This window comes from Callorhinus ursinus, unplaced genomic scaffold, assembly GCF_003265705.2.
Source record: "Callorhinus ursinus isolate GAN/ISIS: 27379988/994484 unplaced genomic scaffold, GSC_fseal_2.0 scaffold7, whole genome shotgun sequence".
Lineage (NCBI taxonomy): Eukaryota > Metazoa > Chordata > Mammalia > Carnivora > Otariidae > Callorhinus > Callorhinus ursinus.
The window spans coordinates 51,587,343-51,613,899 of record NW_027397069.1 but is presented as its reverse complement, the minus strand read 5'-3'; the positions used below and the strand labels follow the sequence as shown (position 1 = coordinate 51,613,899).

The 26,557-nt window shown below is 42.4% G+C and overlaps 2 protein-coding genes across 2 annotated transcripts in view; one reads left to right on the top strand and one right to left on the bottom strand.

Annotated features, from left to right (window-relative positions):
• Positions 1-5,256, bottom strand: part of LRRC63 (leucine rich repeat containing 63) — a 67,415-nt gene extending 62,159 nt beyond the window's left edge. The window contains exons 1-2 of the mRNA XM_025874866.2: positions 5,219-5,256; positions 654-737 (exon numbers count right to left, since the gene is read on the bottom strand). The gene's annotated coding sequence lies outside the window, so the exon portion shown is untranslated. The remainder of the gene's footprint in view (positions 1-653; positions 738-5,218) is intronic.
• Positions 5,257-12,310: 7,054 nt separating this feature from the next.
• The window catches only part of LCP1 (lymphocyte cytosolic protein 1), a 52,223-nt gene continuing 37,976 nt past the window's right edge, over positions 12,311-26,557 (top strand). Inside the window, exon 1 of the mRNA XM_025874863.2 lies at positions 12,311-12,423. The gene's annotated coding sequence lies outside the window, so the exon portion shown is untranslated. The remainder of the gene's footprint in view (positions 12,424-26,557) is intronic.

Below are 26,557 nucleotides of genomic sequence, written 5' to 3'. Positions count from 1 at the left end.
TCGCACAGGTGAGCAATCCTGAGCATTTGCAGTGTGCCTTAATGCCATTGGATCCAGTGGATTTCCTCCACATCTTCCTAAAATGTCACACTTTGACCCAGGACAGCCCTCTTCCCTGAATTCCGTAGCTGCTTGACCTGAGTCATCCTTGACTCATGTTTCTCATTTGTCCTCTACACACAGCCTCAGAAAGAGTCTTGTGTGTTTCTCTTGCTTCGGCTGCCCGTTGCCACCAGCCTCCTCCCTCCCTGGTCGCCATGGCCTCCTAACCCTTCTCCTTCTTTCCAGTCACTGCCCAGCCCATTCCATCTGTCTGCCACCAGACTGATCTAATATAGCCTATTTCACTCCCTTATTCTTTAGCGCATACATTTCCTGTGATTCTCTATACCTTTGTTTTGCATCTTATACACAATACATTCTTCATTAAACACCGTAAATACTTGCCTCGTAAAGGAGTGACTGAAATAAGGAAACGGTGTCATATGAATTCACTGAAGCTACTCTGTGTTTTGGCCGACTATGCAGAGAATTAGCAGCTGATTCATATTTCTATTTAAGGAATGGAGAACTTGACCAGAAATATTTTCATATTGCAGCTGCAGATACACAGTAAAAACAACAACTTTTCCTCTGCGCCTCAGTTTCCTTACCTTAAAATGGAAGAAATGCCGCTTACATCATGGGGTTGTTGAAAGCATTTACATGTGATGTGTGAAGGCCCGCAGCACTGGGCACTGGCGGATGCAAAAGAAATTCCAGTTGAATCATAATAATAAAAAAAAAAGATTGTTTGAATGAATGAAGCTGACTTGACATAATGACATATTTAGGTATTTTGTTTGTTTTTTTTTTAAGATTTTATTTATTTACTCATGAGAGACAGAGGCAAAGGGAGAAGCAGGCTCCCCGTGGAGCAGAGAGCCCGATGTGGGACTCGATCCCAGGACCCTGGGATCATGACCTGAGCCGAAGGCAGACGCTTTAACCAACTGAGCCACCCAGGTGTCGCTATTTAGGTGTTTTCTATATATCACAACTTGCAAACTCGGATTCAACTGAAATTTGGCCCTGGCTAGGACCACTGTGTTAGCTGTGTTAGCATACCTCCTCTCATTTATTCTTCAAGGTAGTCCTGTGACGTAGGTGGTGTTGTTTCCATTGACACACAAGTTCAGCCGAGTAAAGGGGAAGCGCCTGGCACAAGGTCTGTTACATGCGCAGGGATCAGGATTTGTCTCTAAGATTTCGAATTACAGGTCTTTTGCTTTTCCTGTGCCCCGCGCTCCTCAAATATTTTTCTTATTAGCTTTTTCATTTTTATTTATTTTTAGCTTTGCGTTGTTAAAAGGCTCATGACTTTCCATTGCAATACTTGATTCACACACTTCTTTTTCTTTTATTATTTTCTACATGCTTAGTTTAAAAACTTTGTCCTTGTATTTGTGTTCTTGGTGGCTGAAAACACCTCAAACACTGTCTCAGCAGCCACAGCATATCTGTTTACAAAAGTTGAGGAAATATTATCTTTCCAGTGTGGGAAGCCAAAGGTAGGTGGCATACATTGCTTTCAGCCTGCATCTGTTTTATTGACTCTGTTAGTGCAGATGGGATGTAAAATGCCAGGGAATAGCTACGGCGTTGTTATAAACTAAAGTTATGCAAATTCCCTACTTTTGAAATGGTCATAGCCTGCATTGTTGGCTAGATTCAAATTTTTAAATTTTTTGATACTTAAAAATATTGCAGGGATAACATTTTTATGTACTTGACGTTTTATGAAAATCAAAATCGCGGCTAGGAACAGCCCGCTTCCTCTTATACTCTACCTGGCAGTAGTAGCTATAATTAGCTTTCGCTGCTCTGTGATCAGAAAAGGGTAGTAAAATTAGCGTTAAACAGATGTAAAATCAGTCTTTATATGGCAGCAGCATATATAAATTCTCTGAAAGACCCCGCATGCTTAGTGAATTTTAGATATGTATTTAAAATTTCTAATTACCTTTGTTCTTCGGTTTAACTTTTAAATCCCACATTGTGTACGGAATCAGTTTGCCTCCTTAACTAACCAAATATTTGTTGGATTTGTACTATGAACAATGGATTGTATGAAGTGCTATAGGAGAGGATGCAGTTCCTGTACTCCAAAGGCTGACATTTCAGTTGGGTGAGGCACGGAACATTCCCTCACGGTTTGTATATGCTGGTCTCTCTGTCTGAAATGTCCTTCATTGCTCTCTTTCCCCTGCTTGGCCTGGCCAGCTTCTACACACTTTTGGAGACCCAGCTACACATCTTCTAAGGTGCCTTCCTGCCTGTAGCCCCACCCCATGTCCCTGGCACCCTGGGCATCTCTCTCTCACAGTGTTTAGCACACGGCATTATAATTGTTAGGATGTTTAGTAACCTTCCAGATTGTGAAATCCTTGAGCATATGAGAGGAGTCTTTTGGTTTTGTTTTCTAAGGTCCTGGCACATAGTATGGTCCTCATAAGAGCTTGATGAATGAACAAAGATGCTACCACCACATACAGACATAGAGATTAATGGACGAAGAAAGGTAGCATGCAACAAATGTCAAGAATGGCTTGTAGACCTACTACAGGTGTTAGGAGGAGAAAAATAAATAAAAAAGAAAGAAAGAATAAAAAATAAATAAAAATAAAAAATGGTCAAGGAAGGATTCTTGAGCAGGGCCTGCTTTGTGGACATGTGACCCATGCCACACAGGGCCCTTCTGCTCAGAAGGGCTCCACATTTGGCTTAATGTTCTGTTGTCAGCATCTAAAAATTCTTAATCATTTTTGAACATAGAGCCCCATGTTTTCATTTTGCACTGGAACCTACAAGTTATGAAGCCGGTCTTGCTCTTGGTTCTCAGAGAATGATTCAGATTTATAGAAACGGGGAGTGGGCAAGCAGGCAGAGCGAGCACAGGAATCTAATGGGCATATGAGAAATGTGCCAGGCAAGTTCCACAGTTAACAGACCAGCTCGAGAGCACCAGGGGGTTTATGCTGGTAGTATGAGGCTTGAAAGACGGATCGAGGCAGCATTTGGACGTTAAGCTAGAGGGGATGGGTAATCTCAGATGACTAAAGAGCAGGAGAATGAGGGGAGGAAGGTGTAGCTTGATGAAGAGGAGTATATGGTGGGGATGTGCAGGATGTATCAGGGAGCAGTGAGGGGGCACCTGGGTGTCTCAATCGGTTAAGCATCCAACTCTTGGTTTCAGCTCAGGTCATGATCTCAGGGTCATGAGATCGGGCCCGGGTCAGGCTCTACGCTCAGCATGGGGTCTGCTTAAGATTCTCTCCCTCTTCTGCCTCTGCCTCTCCCCCCACTTTCACGTGCTCTCTTTCTCTCTTAAAAAAAAAAAAAAAAAGGAGCAGTGAAGTAGGAAGTAGTGAATCGGGAAGCTGACCCAAAGGGCAGGGGTGTGGTGGTAAGGGCTTAAATAAGGTAGAAGAGGCACAGAAAGCACAAAATTGGGAACGACTGTCAGGGAAAAATAGACGCAACCTTGGCCACATGTAAGAAGGAGGGAAAAGCAGGAGTCAAAAAGGACTCCGGCCTGTCCTGGGTCAGTGATGCGCTCCTGGCTGAACTAAGGGAGTAAGGGATGGGGTGTCCAGTAGCTCATTTGTCAGAGGAAGAATGAGTTCAGTTTTAGATCATTGAGTGCTAGTGGGATTTCAATATAGAATGACTTATTTTACAATTATTGTAAATAATTGTTCACGGAGAAGAGAGTTCGAAAATGGAAAGGATGGTTAACAGCATCAAAGTCAAATGTTGCCTCTGGGCAAGACATAAACACTACATAAAGTCTATTAGGCCACAGTTTTAGGACAGGGATGAGATGAGCAGCCCAGTAAAGACCGTGTGGGAGTTAAAAAATGGGGTCATCCTTAACTGCCTTTTCTCCTCTATTCAGCGTTTTTCTTCCTCTGTATTCAGTCAGCTCCCTCTTGTCTTTTCCACTTACTGGGTTCCCACGCCTCCATCCAAGTGGAATCTGCCCACTTCTCTCTGTCCCACCACCCTTCACAGGAGCTGAAGGCGGAGGCCTCTGGAGTGTGGTCTGACCTTCATCCTCTCCGCCCCTGCTCCTTCTCCTTGGAGGTGGGGAGGTTTTCCTAAAATATAGGTCTGATTAGCAGATTATGTCACTTCCTGTTAGGACACTGCTGAGCATTGTGTCCTCCCCGAAAGACCCGGAAGTCCTAAACCCCAGTGCTTATGAATGTGACCTTATTTAGATACTGGGTATTTGTAGATGATGACATTAAGATGAGCTCAGAAGGGTCGGCCCTAATCCAATACGACTGTCTCTGTATAAAAAGGGGAAATTCAGCATCACAAAGATCTGGGTGATGGCTTTACAAGAAAGGATTGCCAATAAACCCCCAGAAAGTAGGAGAGACACGGGACAGATGTCTCTCACAGCTCTCAGAAGGAACCAACCCTACTGGCACCTTGATTGAAATCAAGGTGGTGAACAATCAATCTGGTGAAATCAATCTGGAGACTTTTAGTCTCCAGAACCATGAGATGATAAATATCTATTATTGTAAACCACCCAGTGTGTGGTTTGTACTTTGTTCCAGCTGCCCTAGGAAACTAGGAGAGGCTTTAAAATAACTCCCCATTCCTTTCAGGGTAAAGACCAGGCTTCCTAACACAGCTTAAAAGAGCCACCATGATCTGGTCTTCACTGGATTCTCCAGCCTTTTCTCTTTTTTTGCACGCCGCCCCGATCCCTACCCCCTTGCGCTCTTCACACAGCACACGTACTCAGCCCCTCTCAGGTTCTAGATGGAGTTGCTTTCTCACTCCTGTGGTCTTTAGCACAGGGCATTCCCTTGTGGTCAAAGGACATTTCTGCCTTTTCCTTCCAGTCAGCTGAGTCCTCTTCATTTTATTAAACAAACATTTTTGAAATGGCAGATAGAATGTTTAGAAGCTAGTAAAACAGGCACAGCCGTTGGACTTCTGGGCTTCCCAAGCTAGTAGGAGAGCCCAGTATCAAATGAGGTAATAATCAATAAGAGATGTGAGCCCAATGTTGGAGGCCATAAAATAGATGGACTGTGGAAAGTGCTTAAGCACACGCAACAGAGCTGGACCCTACACCTGTAATGAGAGCCTCAAACAAGAAGCAATTCAAATCACACCATGGACTCCGCAAAGCTCCAAACCCTGAGGCATCACATACCTTTGAAGGTCGCTGTGTGAGAAGGAGCTGGAAAACAGGAGGATTGGTAGACAGTTCATACAAGGAGGATGATGTCAGACACTGGAACAATTCCCTCAGAATTTTGAGAGAGAATGATTTCCAGTGTGGACTTCCAAGAATGAGACTAGACCGTACATGTTTTCAGCTGCAAAACGTCTCAAGAAATTTATGTCCCATGTAATCTTTCTCAGGAATCCACTAGAGGATTACTTTTTAAAACAAGGAAGTAGATCAAGAAGATGGAAGGTATGTGGTACAGAAACAGGAGATCGGACCCAGAGGGATCTAAGGGAATTCCCAGGATGATGACAGAGGGAAGCTTCTGGACGGCAGCTGGGCAGCAGGACCAGACAAGAGGACAAAGGACGCTAGGAAGCACGTCTCCAAGAAGGAAAAAAAGAGAAACAGATTCATCTCCTGATTTTTGAAATCATATTTGAGCTCTGTTGGAGAGGTTGGTAAAGAATTAGTAATACGCACATAGAAACCTAGCAAATGAAGAAAAAGATACAAAAGGGAAATATAAACATTGTGCTCTACGTAACTCAGCTATGAATATTTATGCAGTCATTGTCAAGATGGAATGATTTCACTAAAGAGGTGTTATAACCTGTTCTAGAGATTGGTGGGAGAGCTTGTGTGTACACACTGGGGGAGTGAGGGGTCAAATCTTCAACTCCCTAGTAAGACACACACACACACACACACACACACACACACACACACACACACACAAAATCTGAACCTGAACAATCCAGACACAGCATAAGCAAATCGTCTTCGAAATCCGGAGTAGTAGAAGAAATAACTCAAACTGTTGAAAATAATTGTTTCTGGGGAACGGGAATTGGAGGTAAAGATGTATGTCAGGAGACTGGTGTTTCCTCATAAGCCCCAATGTGATATTTGACTTCTAAAACCATATATGGTTGACCCTTGAGCAACATGGGTTTGAACTGCATGGGTCTACTTGTACATGGGTTTTTTAAAAATAAATATAGTACAGGACTATAAGTGCATTTTCTCTGCCTTATGATTTTCTTAATAACATTTTCTTTTCTCTAGTTTATTTCATTGTAAGAATTCAGTATACAATACATATAACATACAAGATATGTGTTCATTAGCTGTTTCTGTTATCAGTAAGGCTTAACAGCCAGTCAGCAGTAAGCTATTAATAGTTAAGTTTTGGGGGAATCAAAAGTTACACATGGATTTTCAACTGTGTGTGGGGTCAGCCCTCCTAACCCCATGGTGTTCAAATATTGCTTTGATTAAAATATTAAAGAAAACATATGTCCACACAAAAACATGTACACAAACATTCATAGCAACATTATTCATATATCTGAAAAGTGGAAACAACTCTCAATTGTCTATCAACTAATGAGTGGATAAATAAAATGTGGTATATCCATATGCCAATATTATTCTTCTATAGAAAGGAATGAAGTACTGACACATGTTATAACATAGATGAACCTTGACAATATCCTGGTAAGTAAAAGAAAATAGTCACTAGAGACCACATATCATACGATTTCACTTATATGAAATGTCTAGAACAGGCAAATCTAGAGACTAAATAAATAAGTGCCTGGGGTGTTGAGAGGTGAGGATAAATGGGGAGTAACTGCTGATGGGTACATGTAGCATTTCTTTCTGGGATAATGAAATGTTCTAGAATTATGTAGTGTGATAGTTGCCCAACTCTGTTAGTATACTAAAACCCACTGAATTTCAGTTTTAAAAGGTGAATTTTATGGTCAGTCATATCTCAACAAAGCCATTATTTATTTAAAAATTGAAGAGGGAATGAATTACCAGGGAACAGAGTAGGAAGACAAAATTTTTACCATATAACTGAGTACATCTTTTAAATTTTAAGCCATGTGAATATATTATTAATCATGAAAGTAAATTTTTAAAAATTTAAATGAAGAATATTTAAAATATGATAAAAGAGAATTATCACAACCAACACTTTTTTTTTTTTTTTTTGCCAAATCTGAACATTTTGCTTTGGATATAGTTGAATTCTCCTATCTACCCTCCTTGATCCCACTCCCTCCCTAACTTACCAGAGGTAACTATGTTCTTAAATTGGCAATTATAATCCCTTAGACATATTTGTATTATAAACACACACACACACACACACATCTACACACACATCTATAAACCACACTATGATAGTTGTTTAAAATGCATACAAATATTAGTATTAGTCTGCAATGTTTGTTTTTCCCCCAAGTTTATCTTTCTAAGATTTATTTTTGCTTAGGCCATGTAGTTCACTCGTTATAACTGCTAGATACTATACGGAACCACAATTTATATATTCACTCTGGTGCTTCTTTTGTATTTTTGCTATCAAGCAAAGGGACAATAAGCTTTCACTCATTCATCCCATTCCCTACCTGAGCCTTGGCATTGCTCCAAGAGCCAGGAAGAAAACCAATAAGCATCTGCCCAGGGGCACCTGGGTGGCTCAGTCGGTTAAGCGACTGCCTTCGGCTCAGGTCATGATCCTGGAGTCCTGGGATCGAGTCCCATATCAGGCTCCCTGCTTGGTAGGGAGTCTGCTTCTCCCTCTGACCCTCCCCCCTCTCCTGCTCTCTCTCTCTCTCTCTCTCTCTCATTCTCTCTCTCAAATAAAATAAAATCTTTAAATAAACAAACAAACAAACAAACATCTGCCCAAAGTTGAGCTTATGTTTTGGAGAAGACAATAAACTTTATGTTAAAATATTGCATGCTAGATGGTGTTAACTCTGTAGAAAACAGAGCAGCGTAAGGATGATGGGCAATGCCAGGAGCAGCAGAGTTGTAAATAGTTGGTCAGAGGGGCAGTACGAGTCACGTGTTCTGGGACAACCTTGCATAGGAAACCGTTCCCAAGTCTCACCTTTTTCACAACAACAAACCTAGGTTTATGGGTCAGCCAGGATGGCTCTGCTTCAGAATGTCAGCTAGATTCACCCTGGGCTGTGGGTTGGGTTCGGGTTGGCCTCAAGCCTCTCCTCCTTCCACTTAAACAAGGGTGTATTTTCTTCATAGTAAATGTGAGACATGCAGGAGACCATGTCAGATCATGTAAGCATATTCAAGACCCCTGTTTGTGTCTCGTCTGATAACATTCTAATTAGTGCTCTGTTCCCAGTTACATGAAGTAAGCCTGGGTGGGTTTACCCTACTCACTCTACCTTCTCTAGTAGGAGATCCTGGAAAGTCTCACAGCAAAGATGTCAGCATCGAATTCCATAGCAAAGAGGTACTGAAGAATTGGAAACAATACTAAAAAAAGAAAAGAAGGAAACACAAAAATAATGTAATTGAAAGGGCCATTGTGAGGAATAAATGAAATAATGTAGGTGCAGAGTCTAGTCCAGAGACTGGTATAAATATTAAAAGACTAGTTAATACTTAATATATCATTATTATGTGCCAGGCACTCTACGGTGTTCTCTACATCTAACAATTTAACCTAAACCTCACAACAATTGTATGAAATAGACATTGTTCTTATCCCCATTTTCCAGATAAGGAAACAGGCCAGCGAAATGAAGTGATTGGCCCAAGGTCACATGACAAGTACAGCTGTAGAGCTGGGGTTTGACGCCAGACAAGTAGCCCACTGTCTTTCCTCTTAACCACGCCACTCTGCCCTCTGTGTGCCTCCCTGACCCCAAGTCTAGATTTAGTGCTGTGTGTTCCCACAGGCACTTTGCTTTTCATCTCGTGGTTCTGAGTACTTCTTGCTTTTTCATGTGTCTGTGTCCTTGACTACAGGGGACATTCTAGAAAGGCGGGGATTGTGCCCGTCTTATTTACTTTCATTCTCTAGCCATCAGAGATGTGGGGGAGGGAAGAGGTGACAACGGAGTGAAGCAGAGGTGTTCCTCCCTTTGTACCCGTTCCACAATGCATGGAGGGGAAGTGAAGGGAATATAAGAAATTAAAGATGCCAGAAAAATATGTAGTCATTGATGGAGCAAGGTTTTGAAGTAAACAGAAGGTACAAGATTAGGATTAAAATGAGGAATTATTGACTTTGAGAAGACACAAGAACACCTCTTCCTTTACAGATGGACAGAGGAGGGCAAGGTAGATCTTGTGAGAGCAGAGGAGGCTAGATGAGGACTCTCGGGCCAGATGACTTGGATCATCTCGGTAAATAAGGGGCGGGAAAGGCTGCAGGAGGGTGGAGTAGGAGATTGAGGCAAGAGGAGAGAGTGTGGAACAAATGTCTAACTTTTGGGGTCTGTGATCTCTTTAATATTACGATAAGTAATATGATTAACCCAGGAAGAAGAACATACACACAAAATTAGGCATATAATTTTAGAGGTCAAGAACCCCTGGTTGGTAACGCTTGCTCTCAGGAACTAATGACACTGAACAAAAGTATTTCTGAGCAGCAATTTGAAGGCAGGTAGATTGAACTCTAAGTCTGTGTTTCTGTGACCTGCTTCAGCAGCATCCAGTGCTGGTGTGGAATTAGGGACTGAGGCCATGGGCTTCTGAGCAGCCCAGGGGTGGGGGGAGTAGGGGAGGGCAGCAGGGGTAGAAGGAAAGCAAAGGACAGGCCGGTGAAGAAATGGCAGAGGTGGCAGTAGAGGCTGATGGAGGGTGAGGGAGGTCCTCTTTGGGTGTCCGCCATCAGAGGTGCATGGTCTGTAGAGAGCAGAAAAATAACAGTAAAACCAGAAGTCAGTTTTCTGCTTATTATCATGATGTACAAGCTGTTCTAAACACCGACAGTGATAAAATCTGGCCCTCTGAAAAAGCCTTGATCTGAGACCTAAATAATTGCCAGTATCTGGGTAGACATGCCGCCAGGAGGCAGATAAAGTGATTCAGATAGAGGGAGTAGTCCAGGATGTGGGTGAGGTGCCGGTGGGTGGCCGAGTGGAGCTGAAGCTGAGTTGGTGCTCGAGTGGAAGCCTCCTTCACCTGGGTGGTAAAGTGGCACCATTCAGTGACTTTCATCTTCCAGAAACTAGATATTGTCTGGAATCCTGAATCCTTCCTCTGATGGCTCGTCATCACCACACGTGTTTCACCTTCTTCCCGTGTCAGCTCTGCTCACATCTGCACCTGCCACAGCGTTCTGCAGCCCTTTGCACCCCTTTTCCTAACAGGTGGCACCCATTGTGCACCCACTGTCTACATGATCTTCTTCCCTACTAGACTATGTGCTCCTTGAGAGCAGTGATCGTACCATATTCATCTCTGAAGCGCCAGTGCCTGCAAACAGGCACTTGAATGCTTGTTGAACCAATGCACAACTATATCGTGCTCTTCTTCACAAATTCCTCAGTTCTCCGATGACCAGGCGCCAGTAGAATCAGGATGCGGCTGCTCTCCTTCTCCCAGGTAAATGCAATGAGTCTCGTTCCCCTTTATGACGTGTTACTCCTGGATCTTCATTCTGTTCATCATTCCAACCTGGAACGTAGAACCAGATTAGGGAGCTCCACGTTTCACATGTTTTCATCCTCAAACCATCAGGACATTATCTGGAGAGTCTGATTGCAGGGCCCAGAGTGGTGATTGTTTCCACCAGAGTAGAAACCACTAGCATTTTGCTGCTTTGTAGTGGGACCAGTACGGTCACAATGATGTACGGGTGTTTCTTTGGTGTCCCAAAAGAATTTAGGTGCTTCTTGAAACCCCTCTGCATTCTATTAGTCGGGAGTAATTATGCAATGGAGAAAACAGGGTCTGATTCACCCTCTCAGTCTTCCTTGGGAGTCACAAGAGGGCTGATAGTTCCCTGGAGGTGAACCACCTTCAGAATGGACCGAATCTCCACCATCTCTTCCATTACTCTGTCCACCCTCTTCTTCAAGATGGCCTCTGTGTGGTTCTGACTAAGAAGTTACCACACCAGGGGCTAATGAAGTAGATAAATCGGAAATATCTCGGCTTAACTTTTGAGGTCAGAAGCAGGAACTTTCTAGAGGAGAAATCAAAGAAGCGAAAGAAGTATAAGGGCAGCTCCCCAACCAGAGTACCCGCTGGTTGTGTCCCAGGCCCCCAGCAACTACAGAGGCATATAGAATGATCAAGCACTGTCGTCAGATTGAAGCGCAGCCATTATCCTCATTCCTCAACAGCTGACCATTGGAACCGCACACAGTGTGGAGACAATCTGGAGATGATGCTTCATGTTTAGTTAACACGACTCCGGGCACTAACACGACCTTCACAGCCTCCATGAGGCCATGGGTACTTGAGCACTTAGCTTTTGAAAATGGGAATTTGCCCTCAAGACCCGCATCCAGCGTTTAGACATAGAATAGAGCTTTTTACTCCTTTTTAAAATTCTCTCGCTCATTTGATAAAATGTGCGTTCAAAAAATAAATCTGGTCTGTAGGAAGGAATCTAGCTACCCATTTAACTCTAGCAGTTGCCTGTGTGATCCAACGGTGCTCTTTATAGGAAGCGTCTAAATAATTGAAATCTCTAATTGGGTTAAAGAGATCCCTAGCACATAGATGTTCTATAAATAAAAGAATGCGTAAATAATATAGTGGCCTTTCTTTTGTAGGTCCTTCCCCTTAAAGAGACCATTTTGTTTTGTTTGTTCGAATAAGATCATTGTTCAGGGACACTTAAGCAAAGTTAGGTTTTGGCTGGGGCGGGGCTTTCCCAAGGAAATCCCTTTTAGTTTGCTTCAGGTGTACCTGCCGCCTTTCCCCTCTGGCTACTCCACTAATCGTTTGTCTTTGCTGTGAGTAGCCAGGCACCTGGGCTTTGCATTTGCCGCTGGGGGCCAGAGCAAGTAGTAGAGGTAGCAGGCTGACCTTGCCTTGTTATCTGAAATCAGACAGGTTTAAGCAGCCCAGAGCCTAAGAGACAGCTAGAGAAGAAAGAAAGGGAAGGAGAGAGAGAAATACTTTATAAAGAGGAAGTGGTAGGAAACTTCTGAATTTCAGTGTGACCTGTTCTGTCAGGTGATTCCTGTGGGGGAGGAGACATGAAAGAAAAAAAAAAAAGTTAGGTAAAATGTCCTTATAAAGACAAAATCTATTTCTTTCCTGGCTGATGATTTGTCATTCTAGTCACTTCCTGCCTTGTGACTGCACACCCGGGTTTGACAAAGTTGTTCTGCAGATCAGAAAGAAGGGGGTTTCTGGTCACACGCCATTACCACTGAGGACAGTTTCTCTACAAGGTAAATTTTCTTCATGTCTTTTTGTTGTTTCTAAGCGCTTATGATGTTTTGCTCGTTGGGCAGCTCTGTTTCTGTGGATTGTGGGTTCTGCCTTCAGGGGACTGAGATCCGAGCACCTGTCACCCGAGCCCTGTGTGAGCCATGCTACGGTTTAACTGCCCCACCAAGCTGCCGCCACCTTGTGTGGCTGCCCAGAGTGGGACCCCCTCAGTCCTCTGGGGGGGGGGGGCTGCTTCTCTAGTTACCCACAGCTATCACCCCCCAAAACAATGATTCTTCTTTTCCCCCCCTTTCAAACCAAACCATGTTTTGATTTATTTCTCTTGCTCCATTTCAGGGAGGCTATTTACTGTGATTTTATCTACCTTAAAATGTTTTCAGGAAAGTGCGTATTGATCACTTAGATTGTGCTGCTCGTTGGCCTAGTGGGAGTAGTTTAATTTTATCTCCTGTGGTTCTGTTTTTCTAAAAAGTTTCTTTACAGTACTTGAGTGGTTATATTAATGTCTTGAGTCATACGTTACTGAGTGTGTTACTGGGTGTTTGAGTGATTTTGGCGCCAACAGTTTTTAATGGGTGTGTTTAATAACCACAAAGCATCCGAGGTGCCTCTTCTTTATTTATTCTGTAGAAATAAAAGTAATTTGCCTTGCTTAATTGTACTGTTTTTGCAGAATTGTCTCAACTATTGGTTAGGCTTATGGCCAAATGACTGTTAAGGTCTGGATGAAAGGGTTCTGTCTACAACAGAAATTCTGATAGAATTGATATGGGATATTTACTCCAGAAGCTCTGTTGAAACATAGACTTTGGATCTTGTAGCATCAACCTTCATTTAATTATCCTTATCCAACAGTATTAAGAACCATCGACAGATGATAAACATAAAAAGCCATTTGGGGTGGAAATGGATTAATTTATCAGGACACTTATCAAAACCCAATTTTTCTTATTCAGTAGAGCAAATTGTGTTCTAAAGTGATTTCCTCGGGACAACTTAAAAAAAAACTCAGTCGACAATGGTGGTTTATTCGCCATGTCTTAATTTTAAATTTACATAAATTGATCATAAACTGGTTTCTATTAAATAAAAATTTTCAAAGAACATCTGCACAGGCAAATTTGAATGGAATTAGTCATTTGCCTATAAATGTGAATTTCTGAAAGTTGCAAAATGTGGCCGTCCATATTGTTTACACATCTTTCCTGAATGGTTTCAAACTAGCAAGAATGTGGAATTGGGGGAGGAGGACCTGAATCCCAGAAGAGAACAAATTAAAAAAATGCTCTTATTTCCAGTAAAAATGTTAATGAGAACAAAATAAATTAGAATGTGAAGGTATGTCCGTATTTTCCTTACTTTGGGAGGAAATAAAATGGAATGTGAAAAAGTTAATTCAAAATGGGAAGAAAAAAACTCTCTTGATTTAAATCAAGTTTAGACTGTTCAAGTGTTATAAAATATCCATTTCTCTTCATTCCAACTCACCCCCAGTATCATCAGGGAAAAGTCTTCTGGGTCTTGTCCTTTGAACAAGCACTGCTATGGTGGGACTTTAACTATCTCAGGGATGCTTTCCTTTGTCACATTTTAAATTTTGTCTCCTTTAGTTTATAAAGGGGTGTATGCCTCAAAACAATCGGTAACTTGGCAAACAATTTCAGCATTTTAATCTCATTTATAATTCTTTTTCCAATCCCTTTGAAGAAGGGGAGGAGGTGGACAAGTCTCACTGAGATATTACCTACTTAAAGACGACAAGTGATAATACTATTATTATAATATTTATATGTACTTAATATGTGCAGCCAGTCTTTGTGCATTATCTCACGTAATTCTCTTAACCGCCCCTAGACCTGAGGAGTGGAATCACCCTGGAAGGAACTGGCCAAAGGTCACTGGGCATTTGGAGGGTCGAGGAATGGTAGATAGCCAGGATGTTCAGCTCCATATTGCTTCTCTATAAGCTGCTGTTTATTTTAGATCCCCTCTTCCGCAGCAGCATATTTTTCCTAGGTGTAGATCATTAGAGGCTTTTATTTCTGAAGCTGACTGAAGAGATCTTGGCGCTCATAATTTTAAGGGAGGGAGGGGGAGAAAGAGAGAGAGGGGGAAAGAAAGAAAGAAGAGAAAAAAATTCGCAATAAACCCAGAAGCATTTTTATTTTTATAAGTAAGCTATATCATTGTGGGTTTCATATAGTAATAAAGAAGTATTCTCTTTTAATTAATGTATAATTTTACTAAAGAATTGTGTGCCTTCACCAGCTTGCCTCAACCACTTCCCCAACCTTAGTTCTTGTCACTTCCTTCTGCTCTGGCTCTCCACCATCCTCTCTTGGCCACGTTCTGGGTGCACAAGACCACAAGCCGCCAGAAAGTTCCATGCTCTTTAACTTCTTTTTGCTCCAACTGTTGCGCTTGATTGCTTTCTTCTTTTATTTGCAAAACTTAGGATCAGTTTTCAGGGCTCACATCAAGAAACGTGTCCTTACTGGACCCTTCCCCCGTCTTCCTTGCCCCCACTAATGGTTTCTTCTGTGCGTGCCCGCTTAGTGCTTTGATCTTAGAATAAGTATAGCAGTAATCATACTGTTTTAGCGCCAAGTCCTTTTTGCTGACAGCCTGAGCCCCTTCCCTAGCTCCCCTAGCACATGGGAGGCGCTAATGACATTGATTGAATTGAAAAGTTGTCATAAGTATTTTCTCTCAGCTCCTGAGATATGCAACAGAAGTCTTTTCTTTGACTTCACTTATTAACTTAATATTTACTGAGTTCCCCCAGTGACTGCCGTGAAAGAAGTTACAGTAATCATACAATAGTTTGCATTCAACCATGCTTCCTCTTTGCCAAAACACTATTCTTCATTTTAGCCTCAAAGCACTAAATGGACCTTGAGTTCAAGGTATTTAAGAAATTGTCCAATGACTACAGCAAACAGACAAAATTATAATCTCATTATTTTAGTCTAAAAACATTCTTTGAGCTAAAACTTAACTACCCTTACCGAAATTATTGCACCGATAATAGGCTTCTTTGATGACAGAAAACACGGAAACAGATATCATTAACTTTTGCTTAATTACTTTGGATTATTCTAGAAAGTTCTCAAGTCAGCTTCTCCTTGTTACTTACAAAATAAAGGGCCTTTATGTATACAGGAGAAAGGGCAAACAAATTTTTATATCCGTTTAGGTGAAATAAAATTAAGAAACTTGCTCATGAGATTATATTAATGAAGAGTCACAATTTAGAAAGATTGTGAAGGCACTGGATTTTATGACTAATAGAAGATTTTATAGCAGAATAACATTATATTAGTCTAATTGTCTCTTTAGGGTTTTTTGTCAGCTAGTTTCCCAACCCCCAGAAATCATCAACTGAAATAAGGCTATGCCATCTGCATATTGAACCCTGCGGGCATAAAAATTAGAATTAGAGCCCCACCGAAATATAAAACTAACCATGGTCAGCAGATTCCAAGAGTTTCAAGTTTCCCTATTTTGCCAGATGGCAATGCGCTTAAATCAAAAGTGTTCATGTTTCAGGCCACCTGGGTGGCTCAGTGGGTTAAGCGTCCAACTCTTGATTTCAGTTGAGGTGGTGATCTCCGGGTCATGGGATCGAGCCCACTGGGCTCCCCGCTCAGTGGAACGTGCTTGGGATTCTCTCTCTCCCTCTCCCCCTCCGCACTCACTCTTTCTGTAAACAACTAAACGTTAAAAAAAACAAAACAAAAAACTTTGAAACTTCAAGTTTAAAAAAAAGTATGTTTCATACTGTTTCCATTTTGAAGTTCTGAGGAGTTGCCACCAGATTAGATATCCACATTCTAGGGGCATCTCCCCCCAGCTACAGCCAACACGGGGCTGCCCAGATAGCATCTCCTGTGGCTTTCCTCAATTTCCTCCTGAATCAGCTTCCTTAAACTGTCAGACTGTCCCCATTGTTTTGGTTTGCCAGTGTCAGTGATTACATCAGTCTTCCCCGTAATTTCATCATCTCTCCATCTTATAAGACACAGCACACCCTAATAATAATAGCTAACACTTAACGTACTACTCACTTTGGATTGAGTATTTTCCTAAGTGTTTTTAACCATACTGATGCATGTAATCATCGCAATAATCTTGTGAAGTGGTTACGGGTGTTACCTTTAGATTTGAAGACAAGTTAATGCATTCAAATATTTTATTTTACTTTTTTTTTTTAAGATTTTATTTATTTATTCATGAGAGACAGAGGGAGAGAGAGAGAGAGAGAGAGAGAAGCAGAGGGAGAAGCAGGCTCCCAAGGAGCAGGGAGCCCGATGCTGGACTCCATCCCAGGACCCTGGGATCATGACCTGAGCTGAAGGCAGACGCTTAACCATCTGAGCCACCCAGGCGCCCTGCGTTCAAATATTTTATTACTTTAATTTTCCACAGCCGAATCAATTTTGTATAACTGCTGAATTCCAGGAGAAAGTAATATTCTCCTGGAATAAACAGGCAGCAGACCATGGTGCTTATTTGTACCTCAGCTCTTGAGCTGAGCTCAAACAATCATAATTTATCCCAAATAAGTGCATCTATATTATAATTGCTTTTATCAAACAGACTACTTCTTTGTCTATCATCATCATCACTATTTACCCAGCATCTCTATGCATTTGACTGAGTATTTAGTTTTTACCAAGTTAAAGATCTCTGCATTGGTTGTAAAACATGACTTCTATCTTCAAAAGCTTGGAAAAGTTCTCAGTCTTAGAAGGGTGGAATACTTTGAGTCAAGTGGTATTCACATTTTCTGATTTTTGTGACTGACTGACAAATAAATAATTTAGTATTTACACCAAAGCACATATACCCATAATTACACGGTAACGGCCAAACATAGGTGTCCTACAAACTGTGAAAGAATGGGAGTGTTTTAATCGTGAGCTGAAAAAGGTGGGGGAAGTGACCCATTGTTAAAGTTCAAATAAGCTGTGGTCGACTTCAGAGCCACACCTGTGCATCAGCCCCATTTATAAGTTAAAAGGAGGCTTGTTTCTCAAATATGGTCATTAGCTTTCGTCTGGGGGAAAGACAAGCTAAAATGTTAAATTGAGCATCTAATAAAGCCACAGTCCTGTGGTTGCAGCCTTGATTCTTGTTTTAGTCCAGCACCAGTTGTTGACAGATGGATTTCTCTGTCTCTCTGTCATATTCTCTCTCTCTCTCACACACATCTCTCTCACACACATTCTCTCTCTCACACTCACACACACACAACACTCATACATTCATACTCTCTCACACACACACTCTCTCACACTCTCACACACTCTCACATTCATACACACACACACACACACACACACTCTCTCTCTCTCTCTCTCTCTCTCTCTCTCTCTCTCTCTCTTTTCCTGAGTGGCAGAAGTAAAGTGGGGAAGAGATTATGTTCTCCACAGGCAGAAAAGCCAAGACACCAAATTCTGTAGGCCAATTAATTATGCATGTGAATTGCAATCTCCTGGATAATTTTTCCTTTCTTCTCTTGTTGTAATTTCAAGAGGGAAGTGAATTAATAGAATAAATTACTTTGCATTTAAACAAGAGCCTGCATTTTGATCCCTCAGTTGGGCAGTCAGCACCCAGATTCATGCAAGCCGTGTATTCGAACGTATGAAGTTAAGAGGCACACAGATGTATTTGTATAAAATTTACATCTTCCTTTTGTCATTTTTCAGGCAAAATATAGAATTCAGACGGCATCTTTGTTAACCTCTGGTGTAACATTTTAGAACATGGGTCCTCTACACCTCCTTGACATCATCAGCTCAGGTTATTTTCACCAGGAGGGTCCCTAAGGAGAAATCTGGGTAATATGTGCAAAGTGAAAGTACGAACACAATGAGCGACTATGCCATTAGGCATTACTGAGCTCCCCTTCTAGTGCTTTATGAACGTTAAAAAAAATTTTCCCTTTGGAGAGATAGAACACTATAGTCACCTTTGAGACATTTTTCAGATTTTTCCCTTCCCTCATTGTCTTTCAAATTAAGATTTTTTTCATCAAAATATCCTTGATTCTTCGTTTCTTTCCAATGACCACAGAGAAAGGCAATTGTGATACTTCATCCGTCTGGTGATCATATAGAATGTATATAATATATACTGTATTTTTTTTAAAGATTTTATTTATTTGACAGCACAAGCAGAGGGAGAGAGAGGGAGAAGCAGGCTCCCTGCTGAGCAAGGAGCCCAATGTGGGACTCGATCCCAGGACCCTGGGATCATGACCCGGGCCGAAGGCAGCTGCTTAACCGACTGAGCCACCCAGGCGTCCCAATATATACTGTATTTGACATTGTATATAATGTTAGTTTTTTAAACTTTGTGAGTCGGACTGTCCTTTCTGTGCGTGAAATGTGATATTGGTATACAGAGGGAGAGCAAATTTGGATGCATTTTCTAGCCTTGTACTAAGTGTGGAGCCTGAGCAAGTCTCAGTTTCTTCATCTGTAAAATGGGGGAAAGTACTATCTGTTTCCTCGGTCTGTTCTTGGGTTCATTTTCCTCTTCCACTTCTTCCTGCCATCAGCCATTGTGCACACTTCACTCTACTACACGCATCACTGCGGACTGACCGGGCCCTTGCTATTTAGTAGGCGTCGTGCTAAACCCTTGACATATATTTACTCCTAACATTTTCACACCAAAGCTGGATAAGGTTGATGTGGTCCTATTCTTATAACAGATGACCAAACTGAGGTTTGGGGAAGGTGACATCCAAGGTCCCAGAGCCAGGAAGTGCCAGAACCAAGATTTACACCCTGCCTCTTTCCCATTTTACAGTCACAGGTTCTTAAAGGTGTTTTAAAATTTTGACAAAATAAATGTTATCACAAAACCTGTTGTCAACTGGTATTGGTAAATATTTGCCAACCAAACCATGGCTTCCAACAGAGCAGAGATAAGGATAGACCATCAAATTAATACAAATTTCCTGCCCCCGTGTACCTGTTAGTCCTCATTTGCTTTTTGTGAGAATCAGCTTGTCGTTAGAGATTCTAGAACAACTACCCCAAAGAGCCTATAGAAAAGAGGTAGGTCCTATTATTAAGAATAAATAGAAGCCTCTGCTGTCATTGCTAATAGACAAATGTGGGCTGCACATTGTCTCAGTATTTTTCCAGCTCCAACGGTAATAGAGAAAATGCCTGGAGAATGAGGGAGCGGATAGGAGTTGGGGCTGATAGAATCAGTCCCCGGGTACTGGTGCACCCCTGAGACTGAGGAGGCATTGGCCGATGGTCCTTCTCACACATACCCATAGGTCTCATTGCTTTTTGTGACTCATGGTGGATGTGGTCAGGCTTTTAAGACTGCTGTGCATTTTCCTCCTCTGTCCACACTTCCTCAACTGTTAGTAGGTACTTTCCACTGTCAGTATTTCAGGTGAGGCTAAGCCCAGAGCCCCTTGACCATTCAATCTGAGATCAGCCAATACCAATGCCTTCAGCTTCTCGTCTGTGGCGTCCGTCTCTTCTGTAATACATTTTGAAACTGCCTTCAAGGACTCTGGTTGAGAAATGTGGTAAAAGCCCAAATAAGCCAAGCTCAGGACATTTGAAGATAGAACATAGATGTGAAATCTAGATTTATACACACACACACACACACACACACACACACACACACACAACATACATACAGTTAAGTGTGGATTTTAGGTGGTGACTCTACATAATATTTTATACAATTTATAGTGGAAATTGAGTTTGTTCCCCAGGATAATTTTGTGAAAGTTTTTTTTTTTTTTTTTAATTTTCCCCTTCATTTCTTAACTCCTTCCATCCTTCCTTCCTTCACCAAACACTGTTATATACAGTTTAAACCCTTTGTCTCATTGAATTCTAACCCAACCCTATGGAGTGAGCACTGTAAATTGCATTGCTAATATCCTTTTTTATTCACATATGAGCATATGAAGAAACTGAGGCTCAGAAAACTTAAGGAACGCAGAAACACATAGCAAGAAGCAGTTGCGTAGAAACTCATCATTTTTTCACCATACCATGTTGCTTTTTAGTTTACTGTGGGTATACAATTATACATATAATTTCCCAAAGGAAGATAAGATCATTAGCATTTGGATGAGGTTTATGGGATGCCTGACATGCCTTCTTGCTGGCTTGGACTGGGAAAAAGGCAGCTCCTCTGGTAGCAATAGGAGAAGTTGTAAATTATGGAGCCTATGCCATCTTGAAAGGTGAGGGAGAAGAACCCCCTCCCCTGTTTTCCTCTCGCTCTACGTACCTGAGATATAAAGCACATTTCGTGGACTTTGCATCTCACGGGTTTGTTTGTTTGTTTGTAATCTGTTAGGTAGTTTAAATGTTAATGGACTTCTGTTTTTCCCATATCTTGATTAGACCAAACTAGCATTCTTCATTCTCCTACTTCTCTTTTCAGACCAATCACTGACTCACTGTGAAACTTTGGGGAGCAACTTCACTTTTCTGGGTCCCCATTTCCCATTTTTAACATGTCCAGTTCCCTTCTCACTCTGCAGGGCTGTATTTTCTAGATGGGAGATGGTGATATGAGGAGTAAGCTACGTCCATACAAACAAACCAAAATGGCTTCTAGGTGTGATCATTTTGTTGCTTGAGGAGGTTGGAGAGTGTATTACCTAGAGGGGATGCCGTAAGCATTGTGACTGAAGATAGCAAGGAGAGCCTAGACCACCAAGGTTTTTCTTCTAGAAACAAGAGCTAGTGAGGAAGGCAACCATGCTGGCTCTTGCCCAAATTCTTCTAGGAGCTACCTCCTGGGCCAGTCATGCCAAACCCACAACAGCTTCCTTGGTGATCTCCTGCTTGTCTCCTCACTTTGCAGGGCTCTTTTCTCTTATACAGTAGCCCCCCTTATCTGTGGTTCGCATTCCATAGTTTCAGTTACCTACAGTCGACTGTGGTCCTGAAAGCAGAATATCTTCCTCCTGACATATTTTCAGAAGGTCAATGGTCAACAGTAGCCTACGGCTGCATCACAGTGCTTACATCATTCCCCTCACTTCATCTCATCACGTAGGCATTTTATCATCACCCATCTTCACAAGAAGGGTGAGTACATTACAATAAGGTATTTTGAGAGAGAGACCACATTCACATAAATTTTATTGCAGAATATTGTTAGAATTGTTCTAATAGTTACTATTGCTCGTCTCTTACTGTGCCTAATTTATAAATTAAACTTTATCATAGTTGTGTATATATAAAGGAAAACATAGTGTTTATAGGTATTTCTAGTTTGGTACTATCTGTGGTCTCAGGCATCCACTGGGGGTCTTGGAACGTATACCCCGTGGATAAGGGAGGCACCAATGTGTGGAGAAATGGAGGGCCCTTTTCCATTTTTTCTTTTTGGAAAACTCCAACTGGTTCTTTAAGATGTAGCTCAATGAAGGTTAGCATCACCTTCTTTGGATAGCTTTCCCTTCCCTTCTGGGGCAGAGTTAAGTGCTTTCCTCTCTGTGCTCCCACAGCACCGTGATAATAACCCCTTTTCGAGTGTGAAGGTCAGAGTGGCCTCTGAGTTGCATAGGCAAATTCCTCCTTCACGGGACTGGGTTTCCTGTAAGAGCAAGGATTCATCTATTCATCTTTGCATCTCCAGCACCTAGAAGAAGGCCAGTGCTTTATGAAATGTGATTGGATGACAGGTGTGGAGCTTCTAGCGAAGAGGATCCCTTGTGCACCAAAGGCAGGAGGCATGGGCAGGAACGGGCAAGATCCCCCTGGTGGTGTTCTCGCTCTTAACTCTTCGCTCAAGAGGGTGAAGAATTGGAAGAGAAGAAACATTTAGAACTTCTCAAAAGAGCCCAGGAAGAGCCTCAGTCATAGGTAAAATCTTGCAAAGGGTGTGTGTCCCTCGTTAACACGAGGTCAGAGCTGAGTAACCCCGAAGGAGAGCAGAGAACCTTAAGATAAAGAAACCCAGTGGTCACAGGCACAAGGAAAGGTGCCTCCAGTAAGACCTACATTGTGTTGGCCTGCAGTGTAGGGGTAGCGTAGGGTGCTCTCCCCTACCCCCAGGCTCTGGTGTAAGCGTAAGTCTTCCCTAGTTCATAGCAAGGTAACCTTGGGCCTGTTACTAAAATCTCAGTTCCCTCATCTATACAGAGGAAACCATAATAATGCTCTATAGGATTGTGGCTAAAGTTAAATGTGATAATGCATATTAAACACTTAGCATTGAATAACCATTCAGTAAACATTAGCTGGCCTTCCCATTTTTCCTTTAGCTATTATTTTCTCTGACTCCAACATAGATGGAGAGAACATTCTATGGAGGGAATAAGGATTAATCATCCTGCATGAATAAGAAAAAAGACTGATCTTTAAGCAGCTCCTCATCTGTGGAAATCCAGGTCAAATGTCACTTCTTGTGGGGGCCATGCTTGGCTTTCCAGGCGAGAGCTCTTTTCCCCCCTTCCTGTGGATCTAAATTTCCCTCTGTATTCTAGTAACTAGAATCCACTCTCCCCTGTACTGAACAGACCTGGGCCACATCTAATCTTTGTGTTGCCAGCATCTGACCCAGGACCTGCACAGAGTAGGTATTTGGCAGATACTATTGAAAGAAGAAATGCACAGATATATGCATTTGTTTCATAGCAGATGTTTAAGAATTACCAGAGGATGAATTTCATAGTCCAGATAGTGCTATGCAAGTTATGTCCAGGGGAACTCTAGCACCCATTCCTCACTACTTCCTAGATGCTCCTGGTTCTGAGAGCATCCTGGCTGGTTTCACCCTCCTTTTGGTCACTGATGTGTCTCCATAGTTCCTTTCCTCTCACCTCAGCAGGACTCTGCTCAAAGTCAGACACTGTACTTAGATACCCACTGCCAAGCATCACAGGCAGCCAGCAGGGTTTATAGAAATAGCTTGAAGAGGTTCAGTGCTAGGCTCTGCTGCCGCAGGCAGAAACCCACGGCTGGCGGCTGGTGGAGCAGGGCCAGGGAGCATTCCATGGCCAGGTCGAAGACTGCCTAGGGACATTAGCCTCTCTTCAGTCCCCAAATCAACTCAGCGAAGTCATTCTTCCAGCAAAATGGTTTCACAAAATTCAAAGCACTCGCTTGCTTGCTCTAGGCATTTGTCCCTTTCCACCGGAGGGATATTTTTAGCATGTGCACAAGAATATTATCGTTAAACTCCTCAAAGGAGGTGAGAGTAGACTTCTCAAGCCCTGTATGCCATCAATTAATAGGTTTGTTCGTTCACCTGATTACCTGCCATGTGGCAGCTCCATGAGATGACTTCTGGTCCAGACTTCCAGCTTGTGATCTCATAATCTGCTGGAAGAGATGGTTGTGGACCCAGAAGCCACGTGCCCAGGTCAGGACCAGAGCTCAGAGGTAGAAGAGCTCACTGATCCCCACCCAACAGCCAGAACGGAATGTCTGAAGCCATGCAGATTGTTTTTAGAAGTCTGAAGGTGTCATTTTAGTATTTGTGATTTTGGCATTTTATCTTTTGAACATTGTGCCTCAGGGTGAGTTGTTTTAATGTGGTTTGCTATTTTGGTTGCAAAGGAAAATCAGAGGGCCTCAATGCAAAGTCAAGAAAAAACACCCAGAAGAATTCATTTGCCTAGCCTTGGTCATTATAACCTAGAAGGTGCCAATAGTACCTGTACATAGGATTTGGCACCTGTTGTTTGTAGCCTAGGACCTAGGACCTTTGTAGCCTGACAGTGCCTTCTCAATACCTAGATTAAGTTCTTCTTCATGTACGGGAAACACATGAAATTATATTTATTAAATATTTGAAATCATGGGGGAATTACTCTTACTGTATATTGAGCAGGTCTTCCTTAAAGAACAGCATTACTTCTTAAGTTTGAAAACTTATAAAGAGGAAAAATACGGAGGCCTGGGCTCCAGTCCCAGTGAGCCCGGTGACAGCATCCTTTAACTGGGGTGTCATTTCACTCCTCTGTGGCAGGAAGAGTGGCCAGATAGATAATCTCTATGGTCCCTTCACCTCTACATTCTATGACTCTGTTCTTCTTATGTCATCATTTAAGGAAGTTGGCAGATATAGCAAAGAAAACTATTAAATATTTGAAGATAAGCCTCCCAAAAACAGGTTAAAAGAATTTTTTTAAAAGCCTTGGTGGCGATCACTAAGGCATGTGACAGAATTTTTATGAATTGAGCAGCTTCTGTAATTCCCTCTGAGAATAGCCCAGGAGAGAGAAAGCTTTAATCATATCAGAAAAGATTTAGGTTACAGGTAGGGATATGAGACACCAGAGGGGTTATAGGGTTTCCTTATTTGGATATTTTTAAGAAAATAGTAGATGGCTCTCTTTCTGGGACAGTTTGCATACAGTCTTGCCTAGAAACTGGGAGTGAACCGGATCAGCAGGTCTTAAGCTGTTCACAGTGACATCTCAGAAAACAGGTCCCCACGTGCTGCTTTGGTAACTTCCCTGCTCTGTGCTAAGCAGCCAAGCAGTGGGCATCTGCCTTGGTCAGTGAGCGGAATGCATGAGGACAGAGATTTACCTGCTGCTGAGGTAAGAGCAGGAGCGAGGAAGGGCTGGGAGATGCTGGGTCCTTTTCGGAGGCGGCGCCTCCCAGAGAAGGCCCATCGGGGTGACTGCCACAGCTCCCGATGACCCCTCCCCCTATTTCTGGGTCCATTTGAAATACACCTTCTCCGGGCTCTAACTTGTGCACTTACCAGCTAGTGAATAGACTTTGAACTTTTTATTTTTTTTAAAGATTTTATTAATTTATTTGGCAGAGAGCACCAGCAGGGGGAAGCGGCAGAGAGAGAGGGAGAAGCAGGCTCCCACTGAGCAGGGACCCTGACGCGGGGCTCGATCCCAGCCCCCTGGAATCATGACTCCAGCTGAAGGCAGCTGCTTAACTGACTGAGCCACCCAGTCACCCCAGACTTTTGGAACTTTTAACATGGAAGGGATTTCATCTCTCAATTTATAGATGAGGAAACAAAAGGCCCAAGGAGGCAAACTGGAGCCCGATATTCCACAGACAGGTAGTACCCTAGGTCTCCCAGGCCCCCATGCTGGGCACTTTGTCCCACTCCCTGCCGGTTATTTCGGTTATGGTTTCCTTGGAGGTGTACAAAAGTATAAATTATCTGGATACCTTCTTGCATGGCTGATTTAGATGTTTGCTATTTCTATTTTTTGGTAAGTTTCTATGTTAATTTCTTAGTCTTAGCTGTCATTTTTTTTTCCCTTCACAGCCCTGTTTCACTTACTCATTTTCCATCTTCAAAACTTTTTGCATTGTATTAACCATCTTGCAATGAGTGACCTATAATTTCTGTATCACATTTGAAACGACATGTAACTGTGGGCTTCCTGAAGCCCGAGGCTTTGTGACCCCCATGCTCATAGTCCAGCTACCAGAGCTGTGCTTTGCACATATAGTCATAGAGGATGAGAAAGAATGAATGATTAAACAAACAGTGAATGAACAGATGGTGTCTGATATTGAGATAATTGAATAGTAGATAATCTACTAGTCCGTAATAATATTCAGCTTTTTGAAACGATCCAAGGATACCCTGAAGTTTCAGTAGGGAAGAGTCTGGATCTTAAAGTCCTTGTGGTAGAATGTAGAATGAAGGGTAGCTGCAGATTTTCAAGATGTTAACACCAGGAGCATCATTGTCTATACCCTAGGAAAGGTGAGAGATGACAAGGCATTGAGGGCCTCCACAACCCCAAGCCTGGAGTATCCCCTCGGCTTGCAAGAGGTTTGCTCTGTGTCACATCCGTAATGGCTCTGAGCAACTCGGTAGAAAACAGGTGGCATCAGGGGTGTGCTGGGGAGGGCAGGTGGGGAGATGGGCACTCCGTGGTTGGAGACTGAGCCAAGGTCTTATGTGCTCTGCTTTATACAGCTTCCAAAGCCCCTCAACCGTGATCAGACCACAGAGGCTCCGAGAACAACATGTTCACTAGGTTTAGAGTAATCTCACCTGCTGGCTTCCCGTGAGGGTTTACAGGGTCCGAGATAGCTGGAGAAGAGAGCCACTGAGTCCGTGCCCCCGCCTCATTCCTTCTGTACCTTTACCTCCAAGGCCACAGAGATAAAAGTTCTGTGCTCTGGA